At 32.9% G+C, this 26,958-nt stretch overlaps 3 pseudogenes; 2 read left to right on the top strand and 1 right to left on the bottom strand.

Moving 5' to 3' along the window:
- The window catches only part of LOC111919431 (uncharacterized), a 100,319-nt pseudogene that overhangs the window by 43,791 nt on the left and 29,570 nt on the right, over positions 1-26,958 (bottom strand).
- LOC128126444 (polyubiquitin-like) lies at positions 5,183-6,353 on the top strand (annotated as a pseudogene).
- LOC122198261 (NAD(P)H-quinone oxidoreductase subunit H, chloroplastic-like) lies at positions 10,153-11,335 on the top strand (annotated as a pseudogene).

The following is a 26,958-nucleotide window of genomic DNA, read 5'->3' as shown; positions in this document are numbered from 1 at the left end:
CCTACATTCAATTTTAAGGAGAATCAAGTCCAAATCAAGTTTACTCCTACCTAATCTCTTGTGTGAACTATGTTTTTACCAATTGATTTCGTTTTTGAGCTTGTTTCTGCTGTAATCATGAGCTAAGACTCATAACTTCTGTTTAGGTAGATGAATTTGTGAACATGGATTGATTATTTGATTAGGATTAATTTTAATTGGTGATTATGTTTTATTAAGCTTGTTAAAGAACCTTATGTGTTAACAATAACTATTCTTCTGTTAATAAATCAGTAATTAAGTTGTATGAACATCTCATAGTTATTAATTTTATATGATTTATTGTGAGCACATAGTTGTATGTCTAGGAATAGCGAATGTGAAACTAGAATTAACTAGAAGATAGGTAAGTTAATGTGTGAGCTTGTTTGATGAACATCAGCCAGAGGTTAATTGAACGGCCAATTTAATTAACCATTACAAGTCTTATTTAACCCGAATCAATAACTAGGAAATCCGTTAATTTAGACAACTGGCCACTGCTTGAGTTAATTTGTTTCCTAAGGATTAGTAATAACGAACGTGAAACTAATCATCTTAGTCGGTAGCCAATGAAGAATTAATCCGATACATTGAAATCATCCATGGGAACAAATGAGTCGAACCTAAACAGAAGTCCTCTTTATTATTGAATTTAGTTGATTTTTATTTGCTTAGCTCTTAGTTTCGTAGTTTAAGTTTTAGTTAATTATTTAAGTTTCTAGTCTTGCAAAACTAGAGAAACCTCCTTTCTATTACTTGTTTTATTTAGATAATATTAGCTTATCTTTTAATTGTTTAACGTTCCCTGTATTCAATACCCTACTTACCTGAACTAAACTGCTAATCGATAGGTACACTGCCTTTCGTGTGTTCGTCTTTGTGTTTAAGCTAGTAAGATTAAAACTAGTTGGTTTTACACACATCAGCATCGCAACGACAAAAAGACAGACGGAAACGGACATCAGATAGAGGAGTTATGGATTTTTAACGGACTTTATCAGTCCCGGCCTATTAAAAATATATTATTAAAAACAAAGTCAAAACTAGCTGACGGAGTCCAAATGAAAGTTGTAGAGCACAGTCTCACCTACGCGTGGATATAAAGAACGCGAAAAAAAAGAGCTCGTACGCGAAAGTTTCGGAATTTAAAAGATGGAAATCCAATTTACGCCCAGTGTAAATTGGGTTACGCCCATGGTACTCAGACGCAGTATCGCGTCCAATCGGCTAACAGGCTAGCTAGGCTTGAGTCGTAAGCGATGATGACTCCAGAGTACGCCCAACGTACCCCTAGAGTACGCCCAACGTACGGGGTGCTTTAGCACTATAAATAGAATGCATAAGCTCCTGGTTTTTGGCACTCAACACTCAAATCTCTCTCACTTTTACTCTCTTGTGAGCTCCAGAGGCTATCCCGACGCCCTCGATTGCATAACCGATCCCCGACGAAGGTTTTACGCTACCGAGATCCCCGAGAAATCCGAAGACGCAGCTTTCCGCAGTCGAAGTTCTGCTCGATTCTCGTCTCACACTCTCCAACCCAAACAAGTGACTTCATACCCCCTTTTCTACCATTTTAAATGCTTTTAAAAGGCTTTTATCACTATACGGGGGAGAATACAAGTAAAAACGTAACCTTACTCACATGAAAACATCGAACTTTTGAGTATACGTTGCATGATGTTCTTACAACTACCGAATGGTTTAGTTAACATATAAACAACTTACATTACTTTACCCACTTTGGGATACAATATGGCTTAAAATAAAAATGTGTTTTACTTATAAATACGCATACGATTTCATACCAACAGAAAGCATTTCAACTACAATATTTTATATTCACGGGAATATATACATTAATAGTATGTTTTTGGCAATACTTTGAAAAACGATACTTTGCGGAAACAAACATACACTTATGATACATAATTGAGAATTCGTAAGACAACATCTTTACTATACCCAATAGGGATATTACAGTAAGTCCAGTCTTATAACCAGAATCCCACGTTTGGAGAACGTGGCAAGTGTGTATAGATCTATACGGGACTAATGATCCCGCACCCTGACTTTTAGTTGTATTTCGCGGTATGACAAGTGTCGTAAAGTCTCGACGCCAGAAGAGAGTCGCATCCAGGCAAATATGATAGTATGGTTATGAGTACTCACCGAATATACGATTAATGCAGTATCATATCTTTACGGGAAAAGTAGTATTATGATTTACTTTTACGCATCTCAACGAACTTCATATAGTTTTATTTTTATAATAAGACAAGACAACAACATTTTGAGCATGGTATGGTGCTTACAGTTTATGGTCTTGAACATTTAAAGACTACATTTATACGTTTAGGAAAATAAAGGATTTTCCTGTTTCCAAACATACATCTCACACGTGAAACGATTTACTACACAACACTTAAGAAAGGGGTTGGTTAAAAAGACACCCTATATTGCAATATGGACAACCTAATTAATTTTTAAAAATCACCCTATTCATAATGCCTATCAGCTAAATCCCTAGAACCTCGACATTATCTTCTACTCCTAGGTTTTTGATGATGAGACTCCCTTTATCCTAAAAACCCGGATGACCGAGTATTTTTTTTTCACGTTTCTTATAGTACTTACGATTTTTACCGGGTCTTTGTTGATAGTGTAAATACCTAGATTTAAGAGGTAGACAAAAATATAAAAAGCCTCGGATATCTTGAACATAATCCTGGTCAAGATCTTACTCGGCATACTAGCCCGAATCATCTGTAGGATTTAAACGTCAAATTTCACATAAGCGTTACAATGTTGAACTTCATATTGTTATTAATTATTTTTCTTTTAAAAACTTTGGAATAAGTATTTTGCATTAAATAAATGGATATATATAAATCATTTAATTATATTTGTGTATTTAATAGGCCGCTTTTTCATTTTGTTGTACCCAAAATATATTTGGTCTAATCCTTACGATAAACACCAAACATGTCCACATGTGGTGTCATAGTGTTTAACTTTGGGAATATGACTTATTAAGGTAATAAACTTTTCGGTATGTTTGCATCTGGATAATTATCTTTTTTTTATACACATCTAGGTAATAAACTTGTAGGAACTTGAAAGTGTTCACATATGACCATTATGACCTGCTATAGCAGGTTATATCCTAGATGTGAACGCTTTCAACAAGTTCGTTACCTAGATGTATACAAAAAAATAGTTACCCAAATATAAACAAAAGGAAAAGTAAAAATTAAATTACACGAATGGTCCTTGTGGTTTGGGGGAATTTGTGTTTTTGGTCCTTAACTTATTTTTTAACTTGGGTGGTCCCTACTGTTTATTTTTGTTGAACGTTTGTCCCCTGTCTTACCTAAAAAGACTATTGTGCCCTTATTAATTTATTGTAATTTATTTTCTTATTTATGTATTTATTTTTTACATATTTAAAAAAATTAATAGACCACACATATTTGTATCTTCTCGGATGATCTCTATTGTTTATTTTTTAACTAATTTATTTTTTTAACTTGGATGGTCCCTACTGTTTAATTTTGTTACGCACTTGGTCTCTGTCTTACCTAAAAAGAGTATTGTGTCATTATTAATTTATTTTTTTTAATTAATTTTCTTGTTTATGTACTTATGATTTATATATATAAGAAAAATTAGTAGACCTTGCATATCTATATCTCCTCACCATCCTATCTCTCATCCTTCTCAACTTCTATTTATTTTCCATCTTTAGTGATATCGACGTCTTCATCATCACTTCTTTTTTCGATCCTTCAACTCCGTCGAATCAACACCACAACCCACTAAAGATGAAGAGACAGTAGACTATAGTATTGGTTCGCTAAAGTTGAAGTATAAAAAAAAAAAAAGAATGGTGAAGACGTCGATGTTACTAAAGATGGAAAAGAAATAAAAGTTGAGGAGGATGAGAGATGGGATGGTGACCGGTAAGACCCAAATTAAATTTATCAAGTGTGGTTTCATGTTTACAGTGAGGAGATATATATATGTGGGGTATATTAATTTTTTTAAATATATAAAAAAATAAATACATAAATATAAAAATTAAGGGCAAAATAGTCTTTTTAGGTAAGACAGGGACCAAACGCGTAGCAAAAATAAACAGTAGGGACCATCCGAGTTAAAAAAAATTAATTAGTTAAAAAATAAACAGTATGTATCATCCGAGGAGATACAAATATGTATGGTCGATTAATTTTTTTAAATATGTGAAAAAATAAATACATAAATAAGAAAATTAATTAAAAGATAAATTAATAAGAGCACAATAGCCTTTATAGGTAAGTCTTTATAGGTAAGACAGGAACCAAACACGCAACAAAAATAAATAGTAGGGAGCATCCAAGTTAAAAAAAAAAAAAATAAGTTAGGGACCAAAAACACAAATTTCCCCAAACCATAGGGATCATTCATGTAATTTAATTTTTACTTTTCTTTTTGTTCATGTTTGGGTAACTATTTTTTTGTACACATCTAGGTAATGAACTTGTTGAAAACGTTCATATCTAGAATTTAACCTGCTATAACAGGTCTAATTGTTATATGTGAACACTTCTAAAAAGTTTGTTACCTAGATATGTACAAAAAAAAGATAGTTACCCAGATTTGAACATACCGAAAAGTTAATTAACTTCATAATTCATATTCTCGTTTAACTTTTTATATTAGAACATAACAACATATAGCAAAATATTAACATTTAACATAAAAACAACGTATGATTGATGGACCAACATTAAGACGTAAGTACTTTTCAAATAAGATAATACTATAATTAAAAGAAGATATAATTTTGTTATTAACATGTTAGCAATATTATAAAATGCATGTTCCAGTTGAATTTTTATAATAATAAAACTTTATCGTCCTTTTGTTCCATCGAATATATTCTTTTACGTTGGCATTGGAAATGCGGAGAAGAAATACAGAGAGACGGTGTAGAATCGAAGCGTCAGAATTGAATTGTATTTCGATGTTTGGTAGGAGAATTCTTCAATACACCTCATCCTCCCCCACCTATAAATTCATCACAACGCTTTCTTAGAAGAAGACTACCTTAATATCCTTCCTCAACCATCTCTTTTAGTTGAAAGCTCTGCATCTTGTACTTCTTCATTTCAGCGGAATGAATATCTTTGTCAGAATGCCAATGGGCAAGACCATAACTCTTTTAGTTGAAAGCACGGATACCATTGGTAAAGTGAAGGCCAAGATTCATGGCAAGGAAGGGATTCCAGTACATCAAGAGCATTTGATCATCGCAGGGTCCTAGAACTTTGAAGGATTACTACTTACCAGATAATCCTACATTGCACCTCAGTTTAAAGTTTGGAGATGATATGCGAATTTTTGTGAAGACTTTGACAGAGAAGACCATCACCATAGCGGTGGAGAGCTTGGAAACCATCCTTAATGTCAAAGTAAAAATTCAGGATATAGAGGGGATTCCATGGCAACAACAAAGTTTGATGATTGCTGGAAAGAACCTTGAAGGATTATAACATCAAAAAAGAATCTACATTAGACCTTGTTCTGAAAACTGGAAGATGTGATATGCAGATATTTGTGAAGACTTTGGGAGGAAATACTTGTGGAGAGAACGGAGACTGTTTATAATGGGAAGGCAAAGATACAGGAGAAAGAGAATATTGAATGGGATCAATGTCAGTTGATCTTTGCTGGAAGGGCTTTGGAGAATGGTAGAAGTTTGGCAGAGTAGAACATTCAAAAGGAATCTACACTTCACATTTTGCTGAGTTTGTACGGAGGTGTCATGAGTCATGCTTTTGTCAAGACTTTGACAGGGAAAACCATCGCCCTGACGAAGGGGCCTATCACAACCATTCATAGTTTGAAGGAGAGGATGCAGGTTATAGAGGGAATTCCACTACAAAGAACCTCGAAGATAGTAGAACTTTGGCTGATTATAACATTGATAAAGATTCTACATTGGATATGGTTCTGAGAATGGGGGAGGCATGCAGCTCTTTGTTAAGATTTTGACATGGAAGACCATCACGTTAGAGGTGGAAAGTTCGAACACCATTGGTGATGTGAAGTCAAAGATTCAAGACAAAGAGGGCATTCCACCTTATCAGCAGATGCTTATTTTTAATGGTATACAGCTAATGGATGAGTCGACTCTGGCGTATTATAAGATTCAGGAGGAGTCTGCTCTAAACCTTCTCCTTAAATCTGGAATTATGTCTTCTAGGATATAAATCTTAAGAAATTATTTATATGTGTGTCTTTGCTGGTGATTATTCTTTTTTGATTTACATATACACACAAGGGTAAACCAGAGGCTTGTTTAGTATATGTTTTAGATATGCTCATACTAATGATGCTGCTGCTTGATTTCATGTCATTGTTCTTGTGAATTTGTAGCCATGGAACTATGTCTTAACGTATTGGCTAGCAAATAAATCCCATTTTTAGCTGAAAATAGATTAGTCTTTGGGAAATGAAGGACCTTGATGATGAATGTAACAATACTTGTGTTTTCGTGAAGTGTACTCGATATGAGACGTTGATAAGCAATGGCTTTAAAGTTTTATTGTACTAAATTATAGGTGTTACAGCATCCTGCAAATACTATGTAGTCAAAAAAGACCAAATATGGCATCCAAAAGGAAAATGATGTCAAGTGGTTGCTATTTTAGAATAGGGATGCAAACCGGTCTAAAATCTAAAAAGACATCCCATTTGGCTATTTAGACAACCTTAGATCCAATTGAGTGCTGCTATTAAGACACTCCTTAGACATTATCAAAAATCAACCTATAGATAACTAGTTATAATCGTCTTTTTTAGAAAACAATGCAAATTCAACCAATAAAAAAAACTTAAAAATCAAATAGGTGTCTAAATAGAAAAATGGGATGTCTCTTTAGCCAACCCCTTAAATTATGATTATCTCCTAGTTTTCAACATTGTTCAAAATTTAATCCCTAAAAATTATTTATATTAAATTTAGTCCCTAAAAATTTATATTACATTTAGTCCCTAAAAATTATTTGTATCAATTTAAAACCTTTTTTTTCATAAATTTGTTCATGCAATACAATTATAAAATATTATAATCGATAAAATTTATATCTTTTTTTTGAACTTCTATTCGTACATTCACTAAATCCACTTTTAAATTTATATAATTTTTTACTTATCTACCCACTAAATCTATTCTAAAATTTATATATTTTTAAGCTTTTCTTGTTTTATAGTTGTAACGGGGGACACATTTTTATGGTTTGTGGCCACATAAACCAAGAACTGTTCGAAATACATATTATGATTACTTATTACTTTTGATTTTTTAAACAAAAAGTTATTATAATGAATATGATAAATACGTTATTAATAAATGAAAATTGATTCAACAACAATCATCTAATTTAATAAAGTCATCTTCACATATAATACATAAATAATATTCTTTAACAATCTTCTATAGTTATAAAACCACGATTACAAGGTTTCAGTTGTCTATAAATTTGCAGACGTGACATAAACATTGTTTCCCATCCAGTTGCACACGGGGCTCTGTGGCGGATCTAATGAGCCGAAATGGTAGGCATCGGACAATCTTCTTTTAATTGTACCATAGCATAATGATTACCATGTACGATTGATATTGTAATAATCCGATGGTCCAAAAATTCTTCCAGACCTTTGCAAAGAGGAAAGAAAGTTAATGAACCACGATTGGTTAAGAAAGTAAGGACCACACCAAACCTGTTAGCAATCAGAATACTTGTTTCATGCATAAGCATCCAATGTTTCTTTGGTGCACTCGGTCCGAAGAAAGACAATGAAGTCCACAATTCATGGATTCTGTCTGTGAAAATCGTAGGATATACATCGAGTGCACTCTGTAACTCGGCTACTAGTTGTTTTGTTGAATAAATTTTGGAAGGGAGTGTCATTTTGGATGGTAGTGGTTGGAGGGATATTAAGGAGATATTCAGGCTTATGAAAAGCTTAAACCCAATATTCGGGAGGAAGATGAGCTTGAAGGAGAAAGGTGCGAACAATATTGTTTATAATACGTAAGATGCGTTCAGATTTACTGTTTTCTTGAGATGTGTGAGGACAAGAAAAACGCATGTGAATTCCATTTTGATCACAAAGTTGTTGGAATTGTGTGTTACGGTATTCGCCACCATTGTCACATTATATGGTTTTAATGTCAGTGTGAAATTGGTTAAGAATAATAGCACGAAAATGAACAACTTTAGAAATAAGGACCAAATAAAGGATAAAATTCATAATAATGGTCTTTTTTATCTTCCGATTGATTCAAATTTGGAAATAAATTACAAAAAGGTATTTTTTAATTGGATGGGAATGAATGAAAAAATCTTAATCTTAAATTGCCTCATATTGAATCCAAAAGTTTTTTCCTTTCCAAAGTTTGTGAGACTTTATTATAAATATAAAGAGAAATATCAAGGGAAAGCAAGAAGAGGATTTTTTTCAAATTTAGCCCATCAAATTCAAAACAATATTTTGAATTAAATAATCAAAACAGTATTGAAGAATACTTTTTAGAATCCACCAAAAAACTAAAAATATTCCTTAAAGGAGATTTTCCTTTGCAATTAAGATGGGCTGGACGTGTCAATCAATTGAATCAAAAAATAATAAATAATATCCAGATATATGGTCTACTACTTAGCCTGATAAATGTCAGAAAAAAAATACTATATCCTGTATTCAAAGGAAAGAAATGGATCTCGATATAACGAGTAGGCATTTAAATCTTACACAATTAATGAAAACAGGAATATTAATTCTGGAACCTGCCCGCCTATCTCTAAAAAATGACGGACAATTTTTTATGTATCAAATCATAGGTATTTCATTGGTTCATAAAAGTAAGCACCAAAGTAATCAAAGATACCAAAAACAACAAAATGTTGCTAAAAATATTGACAAAAAGAATTCTGATTTGCTTGTTCCTGAAAAAAATTTACCGTCTAGACGCCGTAGAGAATTAAGAATTCTCATTTCTTTTAATTTGAATTTAAAGAATAACACTGGTGTGGATAGAAACACATTAGTTTACAACGAGAACAATATAAAAAAATGGAGTCAATTTTTGGATGAAAATCAAGATTTTGATATAAAAAAATGAATTAATTAAATTCAAGTTCTTTTTTTTTGGCCTAATTATCGATTAGAAGATTTAGCTTGTATGAATCGCTATTGGTTTGATACCAATAATGGGAGCTGTTTGAGTATGTTAAGGATATATATATATATATATATATATATATATATATATATATATATATATATATATATATATATATATATATATATATATGTATCCATGATTAACAATTTTGAGTTTCCTAGATATTTTGTTGTTCTATCAATCAGTTCTGTACATAATCTAAATATATCCATGTTATATGCAAGCAACCAAATGAACATATGCATTGTATTACATTCCAGTCTAGGATAGTACAATAATAAGGAAATGACGTAGGAAAAATGTCGTATCAATTAAAGCTATAAATTAATCAATAGAATTTTCGTACTAAACTATTTGGTATCGTCTTTTTACTATACAAATTAATTCCAAAATAGGATTTACTAATTGATAAAATCAGGAGTCTATAAAAAAATTATGATTATTGTGTATACTACATTAAAATTTCTGACATTATTATTACTACTTAATAAAATAAGTATCTGTAAAAAGGGGAGTGTGAAATTATTTTATGGTAAAAAAAATTCATTTATTTCAATTATTTTTCAAGAATAAGAAGAAAACAAGGAAAACAGAGGATCTGTTGAATTTCAAGTAGTAAGTTTCACCAATAAGATACGTAAACTTACTTCACATTTGGAATTGCACAAAAATAATATTTATCTTGGAGAGGTCTGCGGAAAATTCTGGGAAAACGTCAATGGTTGCTAGCTTATTTGTCAAAAAAATAGAGCGTGTTATAAAGAGTTAAGAGGCTAGTTGGATATTCGAGAGGGAAAAACTCGTTAATTTGAAGAGTTAGTTTGAATTATTGCTTAAAGTTTGATGAACTTCTTTTCGCTTTCAGCAATTCATGGAAGAATGAATCAGGAAAACCTATGACTGGACCAGCTACAAGAAAAGACCTCATGATAGTCAATATGGGACCTCACCACCCATCAATGCACAGTGTTCTTCGACTCATTGTTACTCTGGATGGTGAAGATGTTATTAGCTATGAACCAATATTGGGTTATATATATAGAGGTATGGAAAAAAATTGCAGAAAATCGAACAATTATACAATATTTGCCTTATGTAATACATTGGGATTATTTAGCTACTATGTTCACAGAAGCAATAACTGTAAATGCACCAGAGCAATTAGGCAATATTCAAGTCCCTAAAAGGGCCAGTTATATCAGAGTCATTATGCTAGAGTTAAGTCGTATAGCTGCGCATTTGTTATGGCTTGGCCTTTTTATGACAGATATTGGGGTGCAGACTCCTTTCTTCTATATTTTTCTAGAAAGAGAATTGATATATGACCTATTCGAAGCTGCCACCGGTATGCGAATGATGCATAATTTTTTTCGTATTGGTGGAATCGCTGCTGATTTACCTCATGGGTGGATAGATAAATGTTTGAATTTTTGCGATTATTTTTTAACAGGAATTGCTGAATATCAGAATCTTATTACATGGAATCCCATTTTTTTAGAACGAGTTGAAGGAGTAGGCATTATTGGTGGAGAGGAAGCATTAAATTGGGGTTTGTCGGGACCCATGCTACAAGCTTCCGGAATACAATAGGATCTTCGTAAAGTTGATCATTATGAGTGTCACGACGAATTTGATTGGGAAGTCCAATGGAAAAAAGAAGGGGATTCATTAGCTCGTTATTTAGTACGAATCAATGAAATGACAGAATCCATAAAAATTATTCAACAAGCCCTAGAAGGAATTTTGGGAGGGCCCTATGAAAATTTAGAAATCTGTCGCTTTGATCGAGTAAAAGATATTGTATGAAATGAGTTTAACTATCAATTCATTAGTAAAAAACCTTCTGCTACTTTTGAATTGTCGAAGCAAGAACTTTATGCAAGAGTCGAAGCACCAAAGGGAGAATTCGGAATTTTTCTGATAGGAGATAAGGGTGTTTTTCCTTGGCGCTATAAAATTCACCCACCGGGGTTTATTAATCTGCAAATTCTTCCTAAGTTAGTTAAAATAATGAAATTTACTGATATTATGACGATACTAGGTAGTATAGATATCATTATGGGAGAAGTTGATCGTTAAAATGATAATTGATACAACATAAGTACAAGCTATCAATTCTTTTTCTATATTGGAAACCTTAAAAGAGGTCTATGGGATCATATGGATGCTTATTCCTATATTTACTCTTCTATTAGAAATCACAATAGGTGTACTAGTAATTGTTTGGTTAGAAAGAGAAATATCTGCGGGTATACAACAACGTATTGGTCCTGAATACGCAAGACCTTTGGGAACTCTTCAAGCTCTAGCAGATGGTACCAAATTACTTTTCAAAGAGAATCTTCTTCCATCTAGAGGAGATACTCGTTTATTTAGTAATGGACCATCTATAGCAGTTATATCCATTTTATTAAGTTATTTAGTAATTTCTTTTAGTTATCACCTTGTACTAGCCGATCTCAGTATCGGTGTTTTTTTTATGGATTGATATTTCAAGCATTGCTCCTGTCGGCCTTCTTATGTCAGGATATGGCTCAAATAATAAATATTCTTTTTTAGGTGGTCTACGAGTTGCTGCTCAATCAATTAGTTACGAAATACCATTAACTCTATGTGTGTTATCAATATCTCTACGTGTGATTTGTTAAGACATAAATTGCCCCTACTTCTTTTCTTTCTAGGAAAAAAGTGTCATGATTTGAATATCTATTTTCGTTTTTTATTCATTATTCGGGGGTTGATGAAGAAAACTAGAGAGTCATATGAGTGAAAGAAACGGCTTATCAATTTGAAGTAAAAGATTGAATCTCATTTCCTATGTGCAAGAGTTAAGAAAAGTAAACATAAGTATTAGAGACTGTTTACCCCAAGATTAATTGATTAGTGATCATAACTTGATGCGGGTTCAAAAGATCAACTTTATGGGGTTTTTACTATCAATTACCATATGTATTACCCTAAAGTAGATTGATAAAAATGAGTGGATAGCTAGGAACACTAAGGTACACAAAGGATTCGTAATAGAGATTATGTAAGTATAGACATCAGCTTTGACCCGTAAAGGTACACCCATACGTAATGCGAGTAGTCATCCAAAAATATGACATAATATTTTATTCCACCAATACTAGTGACTAGGGAGGTCCAAACATCAGAATGAACAAGTTCAAATGGAGACATAGGTGTTGTTTGTTTTTTTGAAGTCAAAATGTCTGCAGTCTGCGGACCATATCTGCAAGCCTCTGCGGCAGAAGAGGTGGACCAAATGTCTGCAGTCTGCAATAAGAAGACTGTTTGTTTTTAACGTCTGCAGCTATTGAAATAAATTAATTTTTCAAACTTAATTTCATTCCATAAATATTAAAAATGCATTTTCAGCAAAAAGAGAAAAAAAAAAAAAACGAGTGGTCTTTTTTTTTGTTTTTTGGTTAAAATGAGGTCTGAAGACCTTTGAAGACAGTGGTCTATGTCTGCGCCAGGAAGACCTCGTGCAGACGTTTTTTGGTCTGCGCACTTCCAAAAAACAAACACTCTACGATGACATATGTCTGCGCGTTGTCTGCCCGGCGCAGACAAAAGTGGTTGCGCAGCTCTTCACAAAAAAAAAACAAACAGCCCTATAGTAATGGAATTAGATGCACTAAAAGGTAATTTGACATGTTTGCCCATTTGACAAGATGCACACAAGTTTGGCAATTTATTATTGGAACATGAAATAAAATGACTATCATCTAATTTCTTGAAAACTTGAGGACCAGGATGACAAGCAAATGTTTGAGGTTTGGGTGTAGTTAGAGGGTAGAGATCCTCAGTATTGTCACATTGCATGAGAGTCTGCTTGGTTTTGAGGTCCTTCACAGAAAAAACCAAAATGATCAAATTCAATAGAAACTAAATTGTCACAAGTAAAGCAATGAACAAAAATAAGGTTTTTAATAATTTGTGGAGTAATAAGAATGTTTTTTTAAAATGAGAGTGCGGTATGGGTTAGTATGCGGAAGAGTAGTGTGCCCCACTTTATTTACAAGAATTGAAGATCCATCTCCTACTAAAATAAAATTAGGAAACTTTGTATTATCACAAATAGAAGAGAGAATATCTGCATTGGAATGGAGATGAACATTTGGGGCAAAGTAGTGGGCTGATCAGGCCTAAATTGTTGTTGTTGGGATGCTGAAGGAATGACGAAAGCCTGTTAGGCTAGAGTCGTGGCAGTGGGTGGACAAAAAAATAATGAGGCTCATTTTCTGCATTGTTGGGTCCGGCAGAAGCATGCTGGGCTGGGCAGCAGGCCACGAGAAGCATGTTGGGACGTCGCATCAGCTGAAGGGAGAGGGTACCACCCGTAAGCCCAACCAGGTGACTGTGCAGGGGACCGGTAAGCCTGTTGTCCACTGCCGGAGCGACCACCAGCAGAGCGACTTCCTCACCTTGACTATTTCCATGCGAAGAATTAGCCCCACGAGATGAGTGTTGGAACGTACCATCAGTTGCCAAAGCCTGTGGGGAGGAAGAATGATCAGTGTAAGGGGCCAGGTGGTTCTTGGTTTAATCGTGCATGAGTTCTTGTTCCTCCACAGCTAGCATAGAACGGGCTTTCATGAAGGAGGGAAAAGGTTCAGTATGGCAAATGGTGATGGCAATGTATGAGAACTTGGAGGACAAGCCACTGAGAAGATGAGACACCAAATTTCGAACACTAACCGGGGCTCCAAGGTTCTCAAGTTGATCAACGATTTTCTTGCTACGAGCACAGTAAATGGAGACTGAGGAATCCCCCATGGCTATGTTGCGAAGTTCAGTCTCCAATTGATGTGCCTCAGATTCCTTGTTGTCACGAAAAAGGGTTTCCAGACTATGCCATAAACCATACACAATCTTCTTTGTCTTTAGAACCATTTGAAGAAGAGATGTAGATAAAGTACTGTAGATCCTTGATTTCACGATGGATTCATGCATGGCGAGCCCAATCAGAAGAAGCTGCTGTTTTGTTGTTTGGAGGTTGTAGATGTTAATCATATCGAGACCAAACCCAATACAATGGGTTTCAAATAATTCTTGCCAGAGGTCAAAATTCATTTGATCAAGATCCAAGACTAAAGGAACAACAAGTTTATGTTGATTAAAGGGGAAGGGTTTTCCAGAAGGTATGAGATTGTCAGTGCGCTGATCGAGAAAGACAGAAGAAAAAAGAAAAAAAAAAGGAGCTGCGAAGGAGATGATGATGATGGCTAGGTAGGGTTTTTGGAGACCTAGTCAAGATAATAGATTGCTTCTTTGATAAATAGTGAGATTAAACCCCGTATAAATAGAGATACATAAAAAATCTAATCTAAACCTTAAAGGGCTTGGGCCTAAACCCTAATCATGAACAATCACGATTGAAAAATAGTGAGATTAAACCCCGTATAAATAGAGATACATAAAAAATCTAATCTAAACTCTAAAGGGCTTAGGCCTAAACCCTAATCATGAACAATCACGAGGAATACCTTCCATGAATCTTGGTTTCGACGTTACGAACTATAAGTAATGGTTTTTCTGGCGAGAGTTTTGACCAAGATTGCATGCTGTCGCGAAGGTTCAGACTGAATAATGAGGGTTTTGATCAATGGTTTTGGTTGGGTTGGATTTTTTGAATGCAATGAACAAAAAATTGAAGAGACCAAAGGGCTAAAATTACAACGATTATTACATTCTTGAATCACAATATCTTTTCTAATCCTTTCTATATATATTAATAATACATAGATTTCAAATTTATATATTAAGTATCTAAGAAATTTTGTGCAAACTGAAATTTGTAAATATGAATAGTATATACCCACATGTTTTTATGATTATATACAAGCCACAAATTTGAGATAAGGAGGGCTTATCTGATAGATAACTCAAGTCACTAATACAGAAGATGTTTAATAAAGCGGTTTATTTTATTTTTTGATGCGGTTATTCAACCGCTTCAAAAAATATAACATTATAAAACCGTCTTGTTTATTGAGGCGGTTCTTAAACCGCCTTAGAAAATGTACAAAACCACCATATAAAAAGAGTTTCATGAATTATGCTTGTTTTTTGAGGCGGTTCTTAAACAGCATTAGAAAAACACAATTATTTTTTGATGCTGTTACTGAATAGCCTTAGAAAATAGAGTTATTTTTTGATGCTAAATAGAGTTATTTTTTGATGCTGTTAGCCTTAGAAAATAGAGTTATTTTTTGATGCTAAATAGAATTATTTTTTGATGCTGTTAGTTTTTTGATGCAGTTATTTTTTGAGGCTGCAATACGAATAATGGCAACATAAAATATCATAAATCAGTTGTTGATGCTTACAGTCAACATCATTAGAAAATGGAACCACCTTAGGCCAAAAAAAAAAACGCTCTATTAAATAGCACAATTTGGTTGCCATCAATGGCAGCAAAAAAAAATAATACCAATAAACAAAAAGGTATTACAAAATACTACACCATTACACAAAAAACAATTAATTTATAGTTTAAATTTTAGTTATAATAAAACACAAAACATCCTAATGAATTCTTACTTAGTTCTTTTCCGACTATCATTCACCATTCCAATCAAATGCGGTATCAATTCTAAGACCATATCTTCAAGTTTATGAGGCGAAGCAAACATCTTCTTTTTCTAAAACTGCAACAAACAAACAAATTATATAAATATATATACAACTAGATAGAAAAATTGATATTTTAAATATATACTAGACACTTACTTTATTTTGAAAATCATGTTGAATGGTCTCAACAAACTCTCGCATGTGTTTAATCACTATATATCCACATTCCCAACTACCTTTTTGTTTATAGCACTACATTTAATTCACAATTAAATATTTCAAACCACTTGAAATAAATTGATAAAAAAAAAACAACAAAAAACATACTTTTACCATTTCCCACTTATGAAATTGTCCCGGGAAAATTCTATTTATTAAAGAAGTAAAAATGTACTCGTCTGATTTCTTTTCATCATTTTTTGAAGAATCCAGAATATAAGCATATTTGCTATTCGGACATAGGATAAAAAGAACCCAATGGTCACTACAAAAATAAAATATATAGAACAAGTAAAACATATACGTGTAGTGTGTATATGTATGCGTATGTATTATGGAAAGAAAAAAAATACCCCTGTAAATATGGAGCAATAAAATATTTTTTGCTTTCATGATACGAAAATACTTCTTCGATATGTTCGGCGACAGCCGTAAACCTTATTTGCGTATCTAATCTTGCAATGCGTAACGGATCAAAAAAAGCGCATTCGGAATTGGGAGACCTAGAAAAACACCTATATATACTACACAATGTTAGTAAAATTAATTATATCTAAATGTTATTATACCATATTAAAAGTATAATAACTTACATCGCAAACCAATGTATAATGTTATAATCAAGCCAACCCCTTAAAAATAACTGTAACACCTCGCTATATAGGATGGGAAGTCGAACTTTGTTGCGATACATCCCTCTGGGTGAACAAATATAAGTGTCATGTGCATTCTTAAAAAAGTCTGCTACTTGAAAAGCAATAGCTTGAATTTTAGGACTTTTTTGTTGTACTTTGCTCAAGGATATATAAAGAGCATCATCTACACATGTAAATGGTTCGATATTTCGGGTTCGGATTCAGATTCTGGTTCGGGTTCGGGTTCGGGTTCGGGTTCGGAATCGGGTTCGGGATCGGGATCGAGATCGGGATTGCGTTCACGTTCTAGCTTGGGCCCGGGCCCAGATCCGAGTGCATTTAAATCAATTTGTTGTGGATTCATAGATAATATCTAAAAACAAACATAAAACATTAGTACTACATATGATTGTATACAAACATTAAACATCTAAAAACAAACATAAAACAAGTTTTCTTAAGACTAACCATATCAACCAAACCACCTTGAAAAGGTTCATTAGCATCCATTTGATGATGATAAGGAAATTGGTTTTCCTCAAACTAAAATAACAAACAAATTGTTATAATATTAACAAATAAAACTAAATTAACAACATTTTATAAAAGTGAACCGGTCGACTATGACTACATGTGGACGATAAAATGAGGTTGTAGTGTCATCAACGTGTATCTGTGGAGAGGAGTGATTCGAGCCCATTCTTGTACCACTATTTGACTTGCTCGGTGTTTTGTTCGCAAGCTAAATAGATTGCAATATTTAAATAAAACTATATTAAAATATATTTTTGTATTTAAATAGAAATATACCTTTAATGCATATCTCGGCCACTGAACGATGCTATGAAGCAGATGTTTAACAAATTCAACTTCATCCGTTTGTGTTACGGCATGCACAGGCAAGTTCTCATATATTTCTACGATCTCATCAACTTGAACTTTAACACAACCTTCATTTACTGGTTTTGAATGTATAACCGTTTCTGAGGTTGGCCATGTCATACCAGAAGCTACTTTCAACTCAATATCAGCAACTTTTAATAGCAAATCACATGCTGTCATAACCTACAAATCATACAAAAAAAACTATAAATCTAATATAAGTTTATATAAAAACTATAAATATATTACCTCAATAGGTGGATATTCTACCAATCGTCCATCGGACACACCATTAGATTCACGGAATGTTTGGTTCGTGTCGACCCGCGGCATCGATTTTCGACTTTTTTTCACATTCTTAAACAATCCACCCGAAACCTTGGTAGGCCCAATGATATTGGATACCGTCCGTGATCGCCCCCCGTGCTCGGGCCCCAAAAGCCTAACTAACGGGTCTTCCTCATTTTGATAATAGCTCCCATCGGCTATCATATTTTTCTCTTCTCGTTCCTATATAAAAAAAAAGTAGTTGGTAACATTTATTTACTAAAAATAATCAAAGTATCATTATTTAAAAAACATAATTGTTACCAAAAATTTGAAATTTTCAATTGCCGTTTGTGGAAGATCATACATCTTGGTTTCTTTGTCTTTTTTTGCGAAAGACATTAAATACAACTTAGACCTTTCATTTTGTATGCTTTCTAGAAACTCATATTTTGCTACAAGTTGAGGCCATATAATAGATGCTTTTTTTTCAAGACCCGGCCATCCACCTCGTCCTACGTGGTTTTGGGATTTCTTTTTAGCACTATTTTTTTTAGCTTTTACACTTTTTGCCTACACACATATCAACAAAATTTTATTAATTATTTGTAAACATACTAATAATATTATCAATAAAAATAATAAATAAACAATTAAAACATACCAAAAACTCAGGGGTAGTTTTTTGTGCAACGAATCTATCCCAAACATCGCGAGGTAAAAGGTATATACAGCACATGCATCTAATTCATTATTTACAAAATTTGAAACTAGCCTTGATTTAAAATTTGATGCAAGTTTAACAGCTCTCCTCTTCATATAATCTTTCATGTCATCAGACTCGATATTACATTGCTTCTACAATTTCAAGACAAAAAATGTTAAACATAATAACTAACTAACAAATTATTCATATTTGTAATAAATTAAAATATAATACCTTAGCTTCCAACCATAAATCTTCAAAATATTTATCTTTAACTTTACCCGGATCTTCATCTATCGGAAACCTATGTTGAACATTCATGCCAAACCAAGACATAAATTGGGTTGACATGCCACCATTTGGGATATTATTCTCATTGAATTTAACATTATACTCTTCAGGTCGATAATTTTTCTTGAATGCAGCAATACCACGTTGACCTCTTTTTCTTGTTATTGGTCTTACCTCATCCATTTTTATAACCTAACAACATTATACAAATTAAAAATAATTTTATCCATGATAAACACTAGAATATGATAAACACTAGAGTATAACATATTCCAATACAATAGTATATTACAAGAAAAACAAAAACATAATCCACATAAAAGTTACAGATCCAATGAAATTGGTAGACCCCATATATGTGGGCCAAATATTACATTTACTAAACAGAATAAAACATCTTCTTATATTCTAAACATATTCTAAAGATTCCCGACATCATATAGTTTGTTCTCATATTCTAAAGATTCCTAACTATAACCTAAAGTAATAGCGCTTTTTGACAAAAAGAAAATCAATACTATAGTCACGTGTTCATCTTATCATATATTCTAAAGATTCACCATCATCTTTTCATATACTTCTCATATTCTTACAGATTCCTAAGGTATAAAAAGAAAACAAATCGATATATATACATACCTTATTGGACAAAGAAACTCGAAAATGCCAACGTATTGAAACCGAGGAGACTTGTGGAGCGATTTAGGCGTCGGGGACGGCCGGAATAGAGGTCGGAATGGCGTCGACTATGGATGTTTTACAGAAAGAATGGTTTATGAATTCAGCTATGGAACATAGAAGAGGTGGCGCGCAATGAAATTTTAGAAAGCTAAAACTAAAATTTTAGAGGGAAAGAGATGATTTGGGGCGGTTTTAGGTTTTATGATGCGATTTGTGTGGAATTTGGGGAGGCTATGGAAGGTTTTTTGAAGCGGTATCCTGGACTTTTTTGAAGGGTTTTTTATGCTATTAAGGGTTTTCGATGCAGTAACCCACGATCAAAAGTTTAAAAAAACGGCACTAGCTCTTAAATTTTAATGTGAGGTAGTAAGTAATATTTGATAAAATAAGTTGATTTATTTAATGAATTGAAAGAGCATTTTATTCTTTTTAATGGTAATTTAGACGTTCATTATTCCTTATTCATCCTGGCGTTCCTCTCGTTCGAATGGTTGGTAATTTATTGAACTTTTTTTGATGCTTTTTTCTATTTTTTAATGCCATCAATTATAATCCCATAATTTTTTGATGCGTTACTATATTTTTTGATGCTATTTCTATTTTTTTGGTGTTTTTTGAGGCGGTTATAGGATTTTTTTTAATGTTTTTTGTTTTTCTAATGTTGTTTATCTTTTGATGCTGTTATAAATATTTTTTAAAGCTATTTTGTATATATTTTAGGGCGGTTTATTTGTTGAGGCGGTTTTTGAAATTATAACTAGGTTGCCTTTTTCTGAAAGTGAATTTGTCCATTTTGTTAATAGAGCAAGTAAAAGTCTTAGTTGTCAAGTAAAAGTTTTACATTCTTTTATTTTATTAACAGAACAAGTAAAAGTTTTACACTCATACTGATACATTTTAATGGATGGTAATATAGAAACATTGTAATTATCAAAAGATAAGGACCGTATTGTAATTACTCTTATCAATAGATAGTATTTCATACAAAAATCATGTAATTGCAATAATAAAAAATGCATAAGAAAAACCCCAATCATGTCCTTAATCAACATATGTCCCTTCAATGTTAGATCGTCCGAATGTTGTGCGTTCGACATTATCGTAATTATCAGGTTCAATACCGACTGAAAATGGTGGTAGATCATCAAAGTGGTCGTATTCTTCCTTATCAACGACATTATCAACACCAACAATTCGTCGTTTACCTTGTAAGACGATGTGCTCTTTTTGTTTGCTCGGATCTTTGACATAGAAAACTTGTGTGACATGTTTTGCGAGAACGAATGGTTCAGATGCATAGCCATTAGTTGTAAGGTCGACAAGTGTAAAACCATCTTTGTCGACTTGAACACATGTACGGTTATTCACCCACTTGCATTTGAACACGGGAATAACGAAGTCAAAATAGTTCAACTCCCAAATATTTTGTATAACACCGTAATAAGAATCTTTGGCTATTCTTATCAAAGTATCATGATCCCGTCTGTCGAATTCGGTCGTTGATGCTATCATTGTAACTCCACTATTTTGCATTGTACTTTTTTGATCTTGATCTTTCGTGTAAAAGGTATACCCGTTAATGTCATACCCTTCATAAGATTTAACTCTACAATCTAGCCCATGTCCCAATCTTTTCACAGTTTCATCAACATTAGTTTCTGCTACCTTATTTTTCAGCCACCTTGAAAAAAGTTTATTATTATTGTTTATGTACCACATTTGTTCCTTGCCCGGGTATTTCGACTTCAACATGTCCATGTGTTCATCAATGTATGGAGTAAGACATTTCATGTGTTTTAGGACCACTAAATGTGCAACTTGTAACTCTTCATAAGTTGGCATGGTTATTTTTAAACCGACTCCTCCCTTACCTTCAAGTCGACCTGAATGACGAGTTTTAGGAACACCAACACTTTCGACATCTTTCATATAGCCTATAAAAAATAAATTATTATATTATATGTAATATATTATAAATGTTTATAACTGTAATATATTATTAATAGGATTACCTTGGCAGAACTCAATCACCTCTTCAGAAGTATACCCTTCAACAATACTGCCCTCAGGTCGATTACGGTTCCTTACATAACCTTTTAGGATACCCATGTATCTTTCAAAAGGGTACATGTACCGTAAGAATACGGGACCACAAGCCTTAATCTCTTGTACGATGTGAGATATCAAGTGAACCATTATATCAAAAAATGAGGGTGGAAAGTGCATCTCTAATTCACAAAGTGTAACATAAACGTCTTTCTCCCATTTATCCAAATCTTCTATGTCAATAACCTTTGAGTGAATGTTGTTAAAAAACAAGCAAAGCTTAGTGATAGAATGTCGTACATCATCTTGTAAAATTCCACGAATTGCGATAGGAATCATATGTGTCATCAAAACATGACAATCATGAGACTTCATTCCAAACAATTTACAGTCTTTGATTGACACAAATCTTTTAATGTTTGCAGAATAAGTTGATGGAACCTTAATATCATGTAAACATTGACAAAACTTTATTTTTTCTTCTTTGGATGTAGTATAACAAGCAGCTGGGAGATAAACACGGTTAGCACTCTGTTCGGGAGCAAGATCTTCACGTATCCCCATCTCGACCATGTCCTTTCGGATATTAAACTCTCTAGTTTTATGCATCATACCTAATAATAAGCATATCAAGCTCTCACATACGTTTTTTTCAATATGCATAACATCTAGACAATGTCTAACATCCAAATGTCTCCAGTAAGGCAATTCAAAAAAAATTGACTTTTTTTTTTCCAAAGGGCATCTTTATCAACACGAAATCTTTTTCCCAACACTACATTTATACTTGCAACTCGTGAAAATGCATCAAATCGTTTCCTCATCGTTCTGATCTCGATACTTCCATCAAACTCAATAGTTTTCTTCCTAAAACGGTGACTCTTCGGAAGGAATCTTCGATGTCCCATGTATATAGTTTTTTTGCAATTTTTTAACCATATCGAGCTTGTTTGATCTTCACAAACTGGACAAGCTTTCTTACCCTTTGTTTTGTATCCTGACAAGTTACCGTACGCTGGAAAATCACTTATAGTACAAAAAATCATGGCCCGCAATTGAAAGTGTTGTTTCTTATAAGCATCATATACGTCTACACCCGAACTCCAAAGAGTTTTTAAGTCATCAATCAAAGGAGACAAATACACATCAATATCGTTACCAGGTTGTCTCGGCCCCTGAATCAACAACAACATCATAATGTATTTCTGTTTCATGCATAACCACGGTGGAAGATTGTAAATGCACAAAAGAACCGGCCATGTACTATGACGACTGCTTATGTTCCCAAAAGGATTGATCCCGTCTGAACTAAGCCCAAACCGTATGTTTCTCATCTCTTTTCCGAATTCAGGATACTTCTTATCAATGTTTCTCCACTGAGGTGAATCTGCAACATGTCTTAGTTTTCTGTCAGTTTCACGTTCTTCCGAATGCCAACAAAGTAACTTTGCTTCTTTTTCGTTTGAAAATAACCTTTTTAGTCTCGGTATAATAGGGAGATACCATAACATTTTAGCCGGTGGTCCATTTTTTGTCACATCATCGTCAACTTCATCCAAATCTTTTTTCCGTTTATACCTCGATGCACCGCAAAAAACACAATTTTGTTTATTCTCGAACTCCTTTCTATATAACATACAGTTATTTGGACATGCATGTATTCTTTCAACTTCCAATCCCATCGGACACATTAGCTTTTTTGCTTGGTATGTAGAAATGGGTAATGCATTGTCTTCCGGAAGAATGTCATGCAAAAGCACTAATAGACTTGTGAACTTTTATCACTCCATCCGTTTTTCGACTTTAAGTTCATCAACCTCAATACAACATCAAGTTTCATAAATTTGCAACCGCTATATAACGGTGTTTCTGCTTCTTCAAATAGGCCATGTAATTTTTCTTGTTCAACATCACCCATATTAGTCTCCATGTCATCGAACATTTCATTGAAATTGTCATTATGATCATTTGACTGGTGATCATAATCAACAACATATGAATCTTTGTTGCATGTACTATTATTAATATGTAAATTGGTCGAGGATTTACTACAATCAAGTAGTGTTTCTCCATGTCTTGACCAACAAGTGTAATTAAGCACAAAACCATTTTGCAACAAATGATACTCTATTTCTTCGGTACAATTAAACGTTTTAAAGTTTTTACAAACGTTACAAGGACAACAAATCGATCCACTTCCTTTTTCTAAGCGATTTTCTTCGGCAACCCTAATAAAAGTTTGAACACCCTCTATATAAAATTGAGAAAAACGTGAAGTGTTGTACATCCAATAATCACGATTCATCTGAAAATTAAAATAAACATTCAAAGAAGGTAAATATATTGATTCTAAACAAACAAGTTATGAAAATTTTCACATGTTCACAGTCTACACTAATCAATTTAAAAAATATCAATAAACAATCATTTAATAAATAAATACTTAGAATAAAATCAAAAGTACAATAAAATTAAAATTACCTTTAGTGAAGATAGCAAAACAATTAATAAGGGTATTTTGAGTTATTACGCATTTATGTTTATGTTTCATAAATGCAGAGAATCTTCATGTTCCAAAAGTTCGAAGTATGTTAGAGTTTACAGAAACCCTAAAAGACAGATATAGCTGGTTTTCATTTGATGCTTTTATTTTTTCAAAATATAGCATCAAAAGATAAAGATTTAATAATGATTTTACAATGAAGTAGCACTAAAAAATCAAAGTGTTTTCATTTGATGCGTTTTTTAAAATATAGCATTAAAAGATAAAGATTTAATGATGCTCTTTTATAAAAAGAGCATCAAAAAATCCTTATTTAATGATGCTGTTACATGAAGCAATACTAAAAAATCTTTTTTTGATGCTATTTATTTTTAACCGTCTTAAAAAATCTTTTTTTGATGCTATTTATTTTTAACCGCCTTAACAAAAACTTTTCAGAATTTATCCGGTGCTTTTTTAAAGCGGTTATTGGATTATTTAATGCTTTATACATTTGATGAGGCGGTTTTTACTATCAACCGCCTCAAAAATAAAAAATGGGTCGCATTATTAAATCACTTGTGTAGTAGTGAGTGGAGACATAATTTAATTATTCATTGAAGTATAGAGAGATAGTACAGGTTTAGCGAATTCTAATTAAAAGTGAACAAAGAGAAGGAAAACCAAAAGAATATATACGTTTTCTCCTTTATCCGTTGAAGTATAGAGAGATAGTACACGTTTTGTAGCGAATTATGGGAAGTACGAGGGGTTGTAGAACACACAGTAAATGTTGATGCGAGTTATGAGATTATGCATCATCGACAACTTGGAGAAGACACAACCGTTAGCAGACCATAAGAACATGATTTATGAACATACACATTACATTTATAATTATATTCGAGTGTGGGTTATTTTGTAAATCTACAACACGTAAAATAACCGACAATTTCTTTTTCTCCGATTCCTCCCTGTCGAGGAGAAAAATTAGGAAATAAATTTATCACCAAATCTTCCCCCCACCTCTATCAGAATAAATATCGGGAACATGAATTTTCCCTTTACTTCCCACTTCCTTTCATTTCTTTTGTTAAATCAGATACGAAAATACATCGTTAGAGTGATAGTATTAAAAATATTATTGGTTTTCTGTAACAGTTGAGGTGTGAGAGTTGCTACTATAAAAAATATTTCTGTAATATTGAATATAAACTTTTTACAGTTCCAATCCGAATATGATATACAAACGTCTCATCTAAAATTTGACTATCAATTCATTATTGACTATGACGTTTGAGATACGCTTAAAACTTTATATTTTTATATCAGCAAGTATTTATTATAAAAGATAGTATGATAAATTCATAAGATTAGCTATAAATTTAACATCAAATAATATATTAGTAAAATATTAAGACTATATATATTTGGCAGACTAATTGAAAAGCTAGCAGGTAGCTGAAAAGATAGTTGATAGATTATAAAGTAGCGGCTAGCTGACAGCTTATAAGCTAGCCGACAAAAATAACATTTCATAAAAATTAGTTGATAAACTAATTGAAATATATAAAATGATATAAAATAATATTTAAAATAATATGTTTTTTATGATTAATTAAGGATGTATTAGAAAAAAATTTAAAAAAAAAATAATACTCAAAATAGCTTTTTGAAAAGCTAGTTTGTACAAACACACCTAAAAGTATTTTATTATGAAACAAGAGAGTTTCAAAAATAAGCTATTTTCAATTTTAAACATCATCATTTTTAGGTTACCAATTGAAATGGAAAGCGACAGAAGATAACCGACTGAATCCAAGTGTCAAAACTAATTTGTAGTTTAACGTATCTCTACGACTGCTAGGAGCATGCAACATGCTTGTGCATTTTTCAGAAGTGGCAATAAAAAATTGGTGTTATTATACATACCACCCCTCTCATATTGTTTCGTGATATGTTAAAAAATGTTATCATGTCACTCTCTTTCTAAATCTAACATGTTATAATATTTTGATGTTAAAAGATGACATGGTTTGGGCATGATACGTGTTGCCCTTTTCCAATAGTATAAACAAATTCATCACAACCCGTTTTGGGCAGACAAAGACGACATAACCCTCGTCACTCTTCACCTTAGCCTGATTCTTGTGAGGCGTTATGCAGACCTTCGTCCAAACCCTCACCTGCAAGACCATTACCTTGGAGGTCGAGACTTCTGATACAATCGATAATGTCAAAGCCAAATTCCACGATAAAGAAGGCATCCCCCTAATCAGCAGAGGCTCATTTTCGCCGGAAGCAGTTGGAAGATAGCCGAACCCTACCGGACTACAATATCCAGAAGGAGTCCACCCTTCTTCTCGTCCTGGAATGCAGATATTCGTCAAGACGTTAACTGGAAAAACGATCACTTTGGAGGTTGAAAGTTCAAATACAATAGACATTGTGAAGTCTAAGATACAGGACAAGGAAGCGATCTCTTCCGAATAGCAGAGGCTTATCTTTGTCGGCAAACACCTTGTTGGAACAAACCCTGCAACCTCCAACTAAATATGAAAGAAAACAAAAGTTGTTTCCTGTTGTTGCTGTACACGAACAGAAAAGAAGAAGGAAAACAGATACATAGGGCTACATCTTTCTAAGACCATCTCCAATGCATTGAACTCATATGAGTTCAATGGATTGACACATATACATTCCACTTACTATACAACTTTACCCATTAAACTCTACACTCCATTAAACTCTATACAATTTAATGGATTGTCACATTATTTATCATTTTCTTTTTATTTATTATTATTTTAAAAAAATTAATTAGCATGAAATTAAAAATTAAAAACTACAATTAAAATTAATATTAATTAAAAAATTAAAATAAATAATATATATATATATATGTGAGAGA

This window comes from Lactuca sativa, chromosome 5, assembly GCF_002870075.4.
Source record: "Lactuca sativa cultivar Salinas chromosome 5, Lsat_Salinas_v11, whole genome shotgun sequence".
Taxonomy (NCBI): Eukaryota; Viridiplantae; Streptophyta; class Magnoliopsida; order Asterales; family Asteraceae; genus Lactuca; species Lactuca sativa.
The sequence above is the reverse complement of the archived record's forward strand: the minus strand, read 5'-3'. Positions and strand labels throughout refer to the sequence as shown.